Source organism: Grammomys surdaster, unplaced genomic scaffold (assembly GCF_004785775.1).
Source record: "Grammomys surdaster isolate TR1022 unplaced genomic scaffold, NIH_TR_1.0 125863, whole genome shotgun sequence".
Taxonomy (NCBI): Eukaryota; Metazoa; Chordata; class Mammalia; order Rodentia; family Muridae; genus Grammomys; species Grammomys surdaster.
In genome coordinates this window covers 3094937-3108761 of record NW_021620689.1, presented here as the reverse complement: position 1 = coordinate 3108761, position 13825 = coordinate 3094937, and the positions used below count along the sequence as shown (strand labels likewise).

Genomic DNA, 13825 nt, shown 5'->3' with positions numbered 1-13825 from the left:
AAGAGTTAGAAATCAAGGTCATCTTCAGCTAGATAGCCATCAAGACCAGCCTGGGCCACATGAGACTGGCTCAAAACAAGCCAGTGAGATAGGCACAGGGATGGTGGTAATCTGTAATCCTAGCACTCAGGAGGCTGTGGCAGAAGAATCTCATGTACCAGGTCAACCTGAGCTACATAGCAAGACCTTGTCTCACAAAACAGTGACAGAGGGGCCAAGAGGTGGCTTGAAATCATGAGTGCTTGCTGTTCTTGAGAAGGACCTGGGTTCCGTTCCCAGCATTCACATGGTGGCTCACAGCCATGTGTGACTCCAGCTGCAGTGAATTCAATGTCCTCTTCTGGTCACCTCAGGCACCAGACATGCTGGCAAAGCACTCAGACACATAAAAGTGAATGTTAAAGGTACTTTTTTTTTTTTTTTAAAGACTTTTTTTAAATTTTTATTTATTTATTATATGTAAGTACACTGTAGCTGTCTTCAGACACACCAGAAGAAGGCATCAGATCTCATTACAGATGGTTGTGAGCCACCATGTGGTTGCTGGGATTTGAACTCAGGACCTCTGGAAAAGCAGTCAGTGCTCTTAACCACTGAGCCATCTCTCCAGCCCTTAAAGGTACTTTTTAAAGGCAAAATTTTCTAACACATAAGAGGCCCTGTGTTTGATTTCTAGCACTACAAGAATATAAGAATTTAAAAATCTATGAAGCCAGGAGGTGGTGGCGCACGCCTTTGATCCCAGCACTTGGGAGGCAGAGGCAGGCGGATTTCTGAATTTGAGAGTTCGAGGCTAGCCTGGTCTACAGAGTGAGCTCCAGGACAGCCAGGGCTACACAGAGAAACCCTGTCTCGAAAAAAAAAAAAAAAAAAAACAAAAACAAACAAAAAAAAATCTATGAAACCAGGCACAGTGGTACATGCTTTAAATCCCAACACTCAGCAAAGGCAGGCAGATATCTTGGAAGTTCAAGGTCAGGTTGGTCTACATTGAGAGTTCGAGGGCAGCCAGAACTACATAGAGAGACTATGCCTCTAATAGTTGTGATAAAAATGATATAGGCCAGGTAGTGGTGGTGCACGCCTTTAATCTCAGCACTTGGAAGTCAGAGGCAGGCAAATCTCTGAGGTCAGTCTGCTCTACAGAGTGAGTTCCACGACAGTCAGGCCTACACAGAGAAACTCTGTCTCAAAAAACAGAAATAATAAACAAATAAATAATATTTTAATATATAATATTTTCAATATATTAGATAATATTTTAATGTATTATATATAATATATTTTATATTAATATATTATATATAGTATATGGAGAGAGAGAGATCTTTCGTTGCAAAACATGGTAGGTAGTACATGCCTATAATTTAGCACTCAGGAGACAAAGGAAGGAGGATTGTTACAAGTTCAAGCCAAAAAAAATATTTTTTAAAATCCATTATAGGGGGTGGGATGTCACACCTTTCATCTCAGTGGGAAGAGATGCAGAGATGCAAATCACTGAATTCACGGCCAGCCTGGGTCAGGACAGCCAAGGCTACACAGAGAAACCCTGTCTTGACAAACCAAAAAAAAAAAAAAAAGTCATTATTTTATACAACAGATATTAGCTAATAAAAGTGAGTAACACTGGGGGGCTGGGGGGGAAGTAGGAAAAAGTACAGCACTGCACAAAGTTTCCTTTTGGTATTGGGAACTAAGCCTAAGGCCCTCTGCAGGCTAGGCAAGCAGTCTACCCCTGAGCTATGCCCCAGCTACCTTCTACACATTTACTCTGAGACAGAGTCTCACTAAACTTCCTCAAGTTGAACCATCAATCCTCCTGCCTCAGCCTGTCGAGTAGCCTATAGTACCAAGCCCACCTCTTTTACATAATTGTGGAGCCAGGAGTGGAATGAATAAGATGATTGATTGATTGATTGATTGATTGATCGATTAAGTTAGTAGTTAGTTAGTTATGAGACAGCGTCTCACTATATAGCTCTGGCTGGCCTAGGACTCATTCAAATAAGATTGTTTGTCTGTTTGTTGTTTGTTTGTTTGTTTGTTTGTTTGTGAAGCAGTGTCTCACCATGCAGCTCTGGTTGCCCTAGAACTCACTGTAGACCAGGTTGGCTTGAATTCACAGACACCTGCATCTGTCTCATGAGCACTGCAAATTAAAAGTGTGTGCCACAAGCCCAGTTATGATTGGAAATTCTTGTTTCTAGGTGATAGGTATTCAGAATACCATCCTTTCTACTCTTGCATTTGTCTCAAACTTTCTGGAAAGAGAGGGCTTTGGCATCAGTTAAACCTGAAGCACAGTACTGAATAACTCCAAGGGAACATGGTGCCTGTGGGGCTTCAGGAGACACCATGCATACTGATAATGCTGAACTCTGGCTTCCCACTAGCTTCCTGGACAACTCCAGACAAGCTGCTTAGCTTTACTATTGCAAATAGCCGTGATTTCCCAGGGTCCTGTGGTGGTGAAATATCATGAGTAAAGTCCTGGTACACATCCAGGAGCTCAGCAGCAGAACTACCAGCGGTGACATGAGCTCTCAGGAGCTCCCAAGCCGGGTCCAGAATGGCCCACCCTCTGTGTTCTTTAATTCCTAACTCCCACTCAGCCGTTCTCTTTCATTTTCTTCCCTTCCTACTGAGGGCAAAGAAAGAAGAGAAAGAATAAAAACACATAATAAGTGTGCCCTCTCTCTCCTCTGTGCTCTAGCAAGCGCCTAGTTTTTTTCCAAGTCCCAGATCAAAGGCTTCCATTGCTCCAGGTCCCAGATGGACAGATGCAAGAGGAGGCCCTCTCCCCTAAGAACTTTCACAGGATTTTCCTCAGCTTCAGTTCAGCACAGCTTGAGCAGCATCCCCACTGCTTTCGTGGACAGGAGCTGGACCATGAAGCCTTGAACAAAGTAGCTAAAAGAATGTTTATGGAGTCAGCAAATACATGGCCAACGAAAGAGCAAGGGAGTAAGTCAGTACATTCATAGACCAATGAGAAACTGTGTGCATGAATCAAAGATGCTCAGGGGAATAGCCACTGTAGAGGAAGGGTTACCTGTAGAGCAGACACAGGGCCAGGCAGCTTACTCCCATGACCTTAGTTAGCCCACTTTGTAACACTCTGAAGCAGCTCTCTTGCTCCCCGATTTTAAGAATGAAAATATGGGACCCAAGCAGGTAAGTAACTTTTCAGGGTTCACAACTGAGATATGTAAAGCCATTCCCTTGCATGAATGAATGGAAGAGAAAATAACTGTGGAAATGAGCAAGTGAAGGTCTGAGGTCAGCATCCCCCAAGACCACTCACTCACTCACAGAGGCTCCAAGCAGAATCCTCTCGTGAGTTTCCACCAAGTGAAAACTTTTGGGGTAAGAGCAGGGCACCACCCATTCATCATTCTGCAGATTACAGGGGTTTCACATCTCTTTAGCAGTAACCTTAGTCCAAAGAGAGATCCCAGCTCGGAAGCCCCTTTCTGTTCCTACAGAAGAGTGCAGGCAGAGCCAGGAATCTGCCTTGCTTCTGCCCTGACTGCTACAGGAAGTCTATAAAGCCAGATCACAGCAGGTCTCAGCTACAGCCACTATGAAAAAAGATGCCAGACAGCCTCAGGTTGACACTTGGAGATGGCAGATAATTAATTCTCACACCCAGGTGTGGTCAGGGCCTTTCTGAGGTGGAGTGCTGCTAGAGTAGAGGCTTAGTGCAGTCCAGGATTTTAACACACTCAGTTCTACATTTCTTCTAGTGACATCTCATCTCTAAGAAATGACAGCCTTCCACAGTCCCCGAAGCATCCAGTCCTTCCTCTGCATGCCTGACTTCAGAACATAGTCACATGCCAGACTGCCATTGCTCTGGATTACCTGGAACTCACTCAAAAAGCATGACGGAAAACCAATGGTAAAGACATTGAGATGCAGCAACCACTTCCCTGACCAGCTGGGGGTCCCGAAGGGACCCTGAGCCTCAGAGAAAAGACCGCTTGGCTATCTTTTTTGTCACTTGCACAGAATTCTGCCCACGTGGTCATTTTCTATCCCTCCAGCGAATGTGACCCAGATTTGCTTTCAAAGCACTGCAGCTGAGCTGGTGGTGTGTAACTACCGTTCATTCTGCCCCACTTTCCCAGGCCTCTCCTGCTATTGAAACCAAGCTCCAGGACAGAGCCAGGCACTCACAACACACAGTCAGAAGGAACGAGAGAAGCTGAGAAGAGAAGGAGCCTCCTTGGGTACAAAGCTGCAAAATGCTCAGGATGACAAAGAGTGCTTGTCCAGGAATATGGGTTCCCAGGAGACTTATTCCTTAGGGTCCCATTTCCTACCCCATACAGCCCTCTATTCCATCTGTAGCTTGGACAGAACAAATCACTTCCATCTGCTCTCTGACAAGGCCTTGGAATGAACAAAAGAGAACAACAGAAATGGCAAACTCAGGCCCATTCCTTGCAGGCCTAGGAAACCACTGGCCTCCTGCAGCCTTCCTTGCCTCTTTTGGTCGGTATCCAAGTAATTGGAAGGACAGCACTAAGTGCAGTCACAGGTATGAAAACCCCATTCAATGGTCCCTGGAAGCAGGTATCAATGGCCACCCTTTTACAGATGAAGCTGAAGCACTACAGGGTAAAGTTATTTGGCTAGATGTCCTTACTCGGTATAAAACTGTCATTGTGGCTCCTGGTGCATAGCTGGAACTCAGTCTTTTTATGGTGGGTGAGTGGATGGATGGATGGATCTGCTGTCCTGGAAGAGAATTGCATGAAGGAAAAGGGGGAGCAGGTTCCCTTCTATGAAGAGCATGATAGAATTCTCAGAACTGTGCACCCAAGGTCCATGTCTGGTGTGGACAACAAACCTCGGAACAAAGAGCTTGACCGTAGGATGCAGAAGAGTTAGGAAGAGATACACTGTCTGATAGGAGAGATTACAGGCAGCTTCCTGGAGGAGGTTCTAATGGAGTAGATGTTGAGAATGGGGTAAATGAACGAATCCGTGACGATGCTGCCCAACTGGTTAACCAGGCTCTGTGCATTCTTAGCCTGAGTTCTTGTGTGCCCAGCTTTCACAATGCTGCCATCCTCTCAGCTAGACCGAATTCCATGAAGAAAGGACCGTATCTTTGGCTATCTTTTAATATCAATGACAAAAACAAAAAAGGAGGGCAGCATGGGAAGTAGCTGCAAAAAGATTGAGAGTCTGACGTCATGGGGGTGGGGGTGGGAAGAAGGCATCTTAAAATCAGAACCATGGCCAGTCTCCTGCAGGGCCACAGATGTGCAGCTTTGCCTTCCTAAGTCAGCTCACTTTGCTAATTAATCAGAAAAGGTAGCTTGCTTTCCTTCTTTCTCTCTGCCATTGAGGGATGCTTTCCCTGACACCTGGGGCTTCCTTGCTCTTTCTCTAAACCTCCTCTGCATGTGGCTCCCTGCCTCCCATGGCTGACCGACCCCTAGGACTTAATTCAAACAGCGTAGTGCTTTCCCACTCTTCTCCTTCCTCCTCCTCCAGGAAGCTGCTGAGATTTACAGTTTGCTTGCCCTGGGAATTTTCTTGTAGATTCTAATAAAAATGTCATCAACCTTCAAAAAACAAAATGAAACAAAACAAACAAAAAAAAATGTAGGCTTGGTGACACACATCTCAAATCCATCACTTGGTAGGTAGAGGCAGAAACATCATAATTCAAATCAGCCTCTGCTCAAGGTCAGCCTGGGTTGTATGAGACCCTGAACAAAACAAATGCCAAGAAGGGCCTACCTACTACATACCCGATGTTGGATGGGTGGATGAATACTTCATTGATGGATTGAATGTGAGTACCTTTGAACTAGCCCTGCCCTAGTCAAAACAAGACACTTGACCCATATCTACAAAAAACTAGTCATAACCACTATACACATCCATAATGCAACAGATGAGAATGGCGCCCCCTAGAGCCGTGTGGTTGTGAAAACACACAGTACCTGTCTGACCATTTCTTCACCTGTTCTCCACAGATCTCAAAGAAAACAGCATTTTGGGGCTGGAGAGATGGATTAGAGATTAAGAGGTCCTGAGTTCAGTTCCAGGGATCCATATGTGGCTCACAACTATCAGTAATGGGATCTGATTCCCTCTTCTGGTGTGTGTGAAGACAGAACATATATATATATGGATATTATTTGTTAAAAAAAGACCTGCTCAAGACACCAGAAGGATGTTTGCTTTGGCAGCACATATATTACAATATTACAATTTGAACAACATAGGGAAGATTAGCATGGCTCTTGTCCAAGGATGACATGCAAATTCATGAAGTGTTCCATATTTTTGCATGGTATGTACTCACTGATAAGTGGATATTAGCCAAAAAGTACAAAATACCCATGACACATCCCATAGACCCAAAGAAGATAAACAAGGCCAGTCCAAGTGAGGGTGCTTAAACTCCACTTAGATGGGGGAACTAAAAAAAAAAGTTATGGGAAGTAGAGGGAGGGAGCGGCTTGGGTGGGAGAGGGCATGGGGAGGGGATAGGGGGCAGGATCAGATATGGGAAGAGACAGGAGAGAGGCCCAGAGGGCCAGGAGAATGATGGAAATATGCAGCTGCCGGGGTGGAGGTGGGGGTGGGGAGGGAATCTCTAAGAAGTTCCAGAGACTTAAGATGGCAGAGGCTCCCAGGACTCAATGTGGGTGACCTTAGCTGAAATGCCCAACAGTTGGGATATGGAACCTGAAGAGAGACTACCTCCAGTAGCCAGACAGGATGCCCAGTGGAGAAATGGGGACACAACCCCACCTACAAAATTGTCAACCCAAAATTGTTCCTGTCTAAAAGAAGCAGAGAGACAAGACTGAAGCGGAGCAGAGACTGAGGAGTGGCTGACCAGTGGTGGGCCCAACTTGGGATCCATCTCCTGGGCGAGCACCAATCCCTGACACTGTTACTGATGCTACCTTGTGCTTGTAGATAGGAGCCTAGCATGGCTGTCCTCTGAGAGGCTCTACCTAGCAGTGACTGAGACAAATGTAGATACAGTCAAGCTTGGGAAGGAGGTCAGGGACCCCCATAGAAGAGTTAGGGCAAGGACTGAAGAAACAAACTGAAAGGGGCTGGCAACCGCACAAGAAGGTCAACAATGTCAACTAACCCAGACCCCTGTGAGCTCTCAGAGATTGAGCCACCAACCAAAGAGCATTACACAGGCTTGTCGGAGGCACACGTGTAGCAGAGGGCTGCCTTGTCTGGCCTCAATGGGAGAGGATGCACCTAATTTGCAGAGACTTTACGTCCCAAGGTGGGGGGACACCCACACTCTCAGAGGGGAAGGAGAGGTGGGACCAGGAGGGGGGCAGCATTAGGGATGTAAACAAATAAAATAATAATAACAATATAATAATGACGACGGGAAAAATAGACACCGGAAGGGGCTAGGGACTGTAAAGTCTCTACATTTGATGAGACTGATTCTGACACCTCCCACTTTGCTTCATAACCCAAAACCTGAGGGAGGAGAAAATTACACAGGACACAGCTGCTTCCAGCGTGAGCCTGACTTCACTTCCTCCCAGAAGGCAAGCTCTGCCTCAGGGAGCTTCAGAGCATTCAGGGTCTCTCAGCACCCCTGCACCTACATGTGGGAGTCTCCCCAGAGGCAAGGCTGCCTGCTTCTTTACTCTGGTGGAGCCCCAGGAGCCCCCACAACATTCTAAAACCGTATGGAGACTTCAGCCAGACGCTAAAGTAGCAGTCTCACCCGTCTCTGCTGCCTCTCCTCTCTCCTCCTAAAGAAACACACTCGACTGCATTGGAGCTATTTTTAAACAGGCAGTTTCCCCATCTCCAGCCTCATTGGTCCAGCCCCCTCCCCAAGATAGTCATTGGTGGTATCAGCATGCAAAGACCAGCATGGTGCCAGAAACAAAGCCCAGCAGCCCAGCCCAGCACCTACCCTTTGCTCTGCGGACTAGGCAGGGTCCTGAGAGCCTTTGCCTGAGGATTAAGCTCCCTTGAGTCCCTTTGACTTATTGCCTAGACCAGAATCTTAAACACCAGGGCCTTCTCTGAGAACACTTTGGAGAAATTGTCGCAAAGCCACCTAGAACTACGTGTGGGTGATGGAGAATGAATTCGAATATAAGGAAGGGAAAATGAGGCATCCCCTCTGCCTTCAGGAGAACGCGAGGTCTGTGACTCAGAGCCCCCCTGAGTTTATGCTCCTCCCAGGCTAGCAGCAAGTACACCCCTCCCTACATCCTAGGGCCTGCTCCAAACTTTGTTACTAGATGATGTGTCAGGGGCAAAACACCTGAGGAAGACTTCCTCCAAGGGCTCTCTTTGGCCCACCAGCAGTTCAAACTGCAGCCTACCTGCCAAGACTCTTCGCTATCTGCTCTTCCAGAGCTCCCTCCTGCATCTTTCTTGACCCACAAGTGTACATAACCCTCTCAATTCTAATTTCCCGTTACAGCCCACGGCCTGTTCCTCTTCACAGTCGCCCACATATTAGCTTCTAAATCCTTCATGCATTCATTTGGTCACCACTCCTTATTTTATGACCTCTAGCATGCCCAAGGCCCTGGGTAAGTCACTGAAGGTCAACACAGAAAATAAGCTCACAGACGTGAGGGGGTGATGGGCTCCCTGTGGGTTAACTGCTCTGCTGTGCAAGGGAACAGGAGAAGCATAAATGTAAGAGTGGAGGAGGAGGCTTTGGGTACCACTGGAGGCCTTAGGGCTAGAAGAGCTGATTCTTAAGGAGGAGGAGGAGGAACTGCCAACATCTTGCAGAGAAGAAAATTAAAGCTTAGAGGTTGGATCCCATACGCTGCATACCTTGAAGGGCAAGCAAGCTATTGGACAGTGCTGCAGGGGTGAAGGTGTCGGCCAGCCAGTGACACAGAAGAGATAGGATGGGGCCTGGTTTGGGGTGGATCTTTATGTTGAAGCCTTTATTTCACAGACAATGAGGAGCCAAAGATGGTTTCTAAGCAATTGGGTAATGGGAGCAGGTTTGTCCTTTAGAATAAAATGCTCAGACAGTCACGTGGAAGGAAGGAAAACTGAGGGAACTGGAACCATTAGGCTGATCAGAGGGTCTGGTAACATAAAGTGAAGGTATGTTATCTGTCTGACACAAAGCAGACAGCGGGACAGACCTTGACGATGGACTGAGACCTGGAGACTTCACTGCACAAGCTGTGGCACTTCTCTATCTCTCTACCTGCATGGTGACACCAACATCTGCTGTGATCCTGAGCACACTCGGGGAGACAGCTGTGGATGCCCTCAGTAAGGCAGCTTGTCCATTAAGACAAAAAACATGCTGAGGACTAGAGAAATGCGTGGCGGTTAAGAGCCTCAACTACTCTTCCAGAGGACCCAGATTCATCTGCAAGCACCCATACTGATGGCTCATCACCCCCTGTGACTCCTTGTCTCTTCTGAGACCAAAGCCTACACTCCTAAGCGCAGCTGCTTGGAAAGGGCAGACAGGCACCTCCTGACAAGGGGAGGCAGCCTCAAGCCCTCACACCGAGTTACTGGAGAATCTTCACACAACCTTTGAAAGGCAATATGATTAAAATCAGCTTCTCCAAAGACTTCCTTATAAGGAAATAACACAACAGAAATAAAAAGTTTTTATTCCTAGACATGATCATTATAGAATTGTCAACTACAGCAGAACATTGGGGGAAAGGATAGGAGTTTTAAAAACCTTGAGATACACACAGCCTTTAAAATAAGGATAAAGTCTGAGCCAGGTGTGGTGACACATACCTCCTATCCCAGCACCCAGGAGGCAGAGGCAGGTGGATCTCTGTCATTTCGAGGCTAGCCTGGTCTACAAAGTAAGTTTCAGGACAGCCAGGGTTACACAGTGAGACCATATCTGAAAAAATACAAAAATAAAATTTAAAATAACCCATAAAGTCTGAGATGTAAATCTGAAGATCTGTTGAAGAGTAAATGAAGAAACAGATCCACACTGGGACACAGACCACCAAGGTAACTATTATGTATATAAACTATAGCTAGGTGGGAAAAACACAGGGGAGAGGTGCAGATATGAGAATAGACCTCATTCAGCATGGGGTAGCAGGTTTTCCTTTTCTTTATCTCTTTCTTTTCTTTCTTTTTCTTTTTTTTGAGGATTCTCTTGAATGTTCTTTCATCATCTTTGCAGCAATAATAACAACATAACAACAAGTCAGATTCCAGCTGACTTGGCTCTGAGGACCTCTCAGCTCTGCACCGTGCCAGTGCAGACACTGGCCCAAACTCTCCCTCAACCCCACAGCATCCAGGTAGCAAACGCTGGAGATCATTCTTACCAGCGACTCTGACCACGGCGCGTTCTGCAGGGTCCAGCACAGAATCCTGGCTTTTCCGCTTCTTCTGCTCGTGCAGTGGCAGGTTCCAGGGCAAGGTGTCCCCGGGGGGACAGGGAGACAGGCTCCCTGACCGCTCACTCCGGTAAGATCTCTCACTACGACATGACCTCTCACTCCGACAGGATCGCTCACTGAGCGTTTCTTCATCAGAGGAAGACATGGTCCAAGCAGGAGTGGCTACAGGAAGGACCTAGATGTCCTGGGAGAAGGGATCTGGAAGAGAGAGGAAGAATGTGAACAGAATGAAGGGTCACACAAGGAACATTGACACTTGGCTCCTGAAGACTCCTGGCTCTGCTACTGACTTGACTTGACATCTTTACCTACCTCAACCTCAGGTTTTTTCATTTACAAATTGCCAAGACTAATCTATGGGGCTTAGGGGAAAGTTATATTAGTTATAACATCCACATATCCACATGTACACGCACATATATGGAGCGGGGTCAAAGAGGTGGTTAAGAGAGTATATTGTTCCCGTAGGGTACCTGACTTTGGTCCCAACACCCACTTCAGGCAGATCACAACTGCCTGAGCTAACTCCAGGGAGCTGAGGCCCTCCTCTAGTCTCTTCAGGTTCCAGTGCTCATGTGCACCTATCCATACACAAACAACACATATATGCACAGAGTTAACAACAAAATAAGTTTTTAGCTAGGCATGGTAGAGCAAGCCTGTAATCCCAGCACTCAGGAAGCAGAGGCAGGGGGCTGGAGAGATGGCTCAGCTGTTAAGAGCACTGACGGCTCTTCCAGAGGTCCTGAGTTCAATTCCCAGCACTCACATGGTGGCTCACAGATTGGATCTGATGCCCTCTGTCTGAAGACAGCTACAGACTACTTGTATAAATAAAATAAATATTCAAAAACATTCTTCCTGATAGGAAACAGAGGAAGGCAGATCTCTGTAAGTTCCAGGCCAGCCTGGTCTACATGGCAAGTTCCAGGCTAGCCATGGCTACATAGCAAAATTCTGTCTAAAACCAAACAAAAATACAGTGTGAATGTTAGCTTCCTGATAGCCAGGCAGAAAAATAGGAGCTTAAATTCTACTCCATTATCCATTGGCTATATGTCCCCAGAGAAGCCATTTAATCGTGTTACCCTCGAGATTCTCACCTATAAAATGGAGGTGATGCTAGCTTAGCATCCAGCCTCACAGGGTTGTTTGCAAGAATTAAATCAGCTCCTGCCATTGGATGCCAGGTACCTAGTAAGCACTCAATACAGAATCTATTATTACTCTCCCTTCCTCTTACCTCCCAGGAATGCTATAAGAATAAAATGGGACAACAGATGGGAAGGATTTTCAAAAGCTAATGCGGGATCTCATCGGCAGGAATAGGAAGAAGCTAGAATAGGTGGAAATTCCCAATTTCTCCAGCACACAGATTAGACACTGCACTGAACCTGAAGCAAGATAGACCTGGTGCAGTCACTTACAGTTGGTGAGATCAGGGTCAAGTCACTCACCTCTCGGGGACTCAGTTTCATCATCTGCACGGCGGGGGAGGGACAATACTTCTCCTTAGAGGATATTTTAAGGACACCGTGAAATGTGCATGTAAACTTAGCTGGTGCCATGTATGTCACCCAGCAGGCATTAGATAAAACATTCATTGGCTCATTCCAAGGGCTGTGGGGGAATAGATCACACAGCATGGGGGCGGGGTGATGGTAAGGACCCGCAGTTTTTCTGGTCAGTTTAGCTAGTGGAGGGAGAAAAGTGGAAACACAATCCAAGCCAGCTGGGCTCCACCGGCCAGACTGGGCAGCCTTCCCTCAGCCAGGCCCAGCTCACTGCCCAGAACCATCTGCTACTCATGGCCCACCACCCCAAGGGCTCTCAGAGCCAAGCTGGTGCATGCCTTCAGCTGTAAGCCTTCCTACAAGGCCCCAGATCTAGTTCAGGTACACAGTTCTGTTGGAGCTTTAGAGTCCAGGGAAGGCAAGAGCTGTCTGTCAACTTTTCATTACAGGGGAATATCTGCACACGGCTGTGCAGAGCAGGAAAGTAGCCTAAATGGCTAGATCTTTGACATGGCTCCTCCTGGATTCTGGGAATCTCAGCTTATAAGCAGCAAGAGGAAGAGACTGCCTCCTGGGTCACTGACATCTCCCCCAGAAGCACAGAACTCAGACAAAAGATCCTACGGTGCAGGGAGGCTCTATGAAACCCGGGGCAGACAGACCAGCTCTGGGCAGACAGACCAGCTCTGCCGTGTGTGGCTCTTCTCATGGAACGCCAAGACCCTGTCTTACCACCGAAAGAGTCGAAATGATCCAAGGACTGGCACAGCTTTGCCCTTTATCTCTGCAGTTGTCCCCGGTCTCACCATTCCCATCTAACACCTACCTCGCACCTTTTTTGTCCGTTCAGGTGCTGAAGTGACAGCCCCAACCTCCTGGAAACTCAGGCTGTGCACCCGTCCTACCCTCAGCGCTGGGCAGGAAACTGCCCCTCCTCTCAGACCACCTGCTTCATTCTAGAGCCGTCCATTCCCCTCCTAGACGCCCATTTTTACTACAAAGACCCCCGCAAAAGCAAGGCCTCTTCCGTGAGAGGCCCGGCCCTCCTCCGCTCTACCCGGCTCGCTGACAGTCCCCGACCGTTCACGCACACTCACACCTGTGTGACCTCCGGGCTTCCGCCCTACTCCTCAATCACTGGGGTCACTCCATCCAGCCCCGGTTGGAAGGAACGCGCGCCCACACCCCCAATGCATCGCGACGGTCCCCAGGTCACCTGGGTCCGCTACAAGCATCTGACCCGGTACTGACAGGCTGCGGCCCTCCCCACCTGGCCTCCTCCCCCACGGTGGGGGAGGGGCGCTCCCGGGAGCCGGTGGCGGCGCGGGTGGGTCCGCGTGCCCGCCGCGCGTGGCTGACAAAGAGCGGGGACGCGTGACCGAGGATCGGCAGGACGTCGGTGCCACCGGCCGATCTCTGGGAAGCCGGAGGCCACTTTCCCTGCCCAGCCCTGCCTGCTCCTGCAGGTCCCTCTCGTCTGCCCCATTTTTTTCCCCAGGAAACACGCCTCCCTTTGGCCGGGGCAGCGGCCGCCCGAGGGAACCCCGGCTCCGCGCGCCCTGCGTTCCCCGCACTCCCCGCGCTGCAGGTGCGAGGCCCGCACGGCCGCGGTGCCGGTTGCCTGTCAACCCGCCCGCCAGCAGCCCCGGGGCTGGGGCGCGGCCGCCCCGCTCCAAGGCTCGCCGCGCAGCCGGCGGAGGAGCCGGGACCCCCCAGCCCGCCCCACGCCTTACCGTGTGAGCGCGAGGAGGAGGCCGGCAGGCGGCTGCGGTGCGGCGGAGGGGAGCGGCTCCCACAATGGCCGAGCTCGCGGCGCCGAGCCCCCCGCCCCCCGCGCCCTAGCGGCGGCGGCTGAAGCGGAGCCCGCGCAGCCGCCCAACCCGCTCCCCACCCCCGGCGCCGGCGCCGCCCCCCGCC

General features: G+C 48.9%; 1 non-coding gene across 1 annotated transcript; it reads left to right on the top strand.

The window, feature by feature from the left end:
* The first annotated feature begins 6209 nt into the window (after positions 1-6209).
* Positions 6210-6314, top strand: LOC114641062. The gene has a single exon (XR_003714239.1). It is a non-coding gene; the product is annotated as a U6 spliceosomal RNA (small nuclear RNA).
* The last annotated feature ends 7511 nt before the right edge of the window (positions 6315-13825 follow it).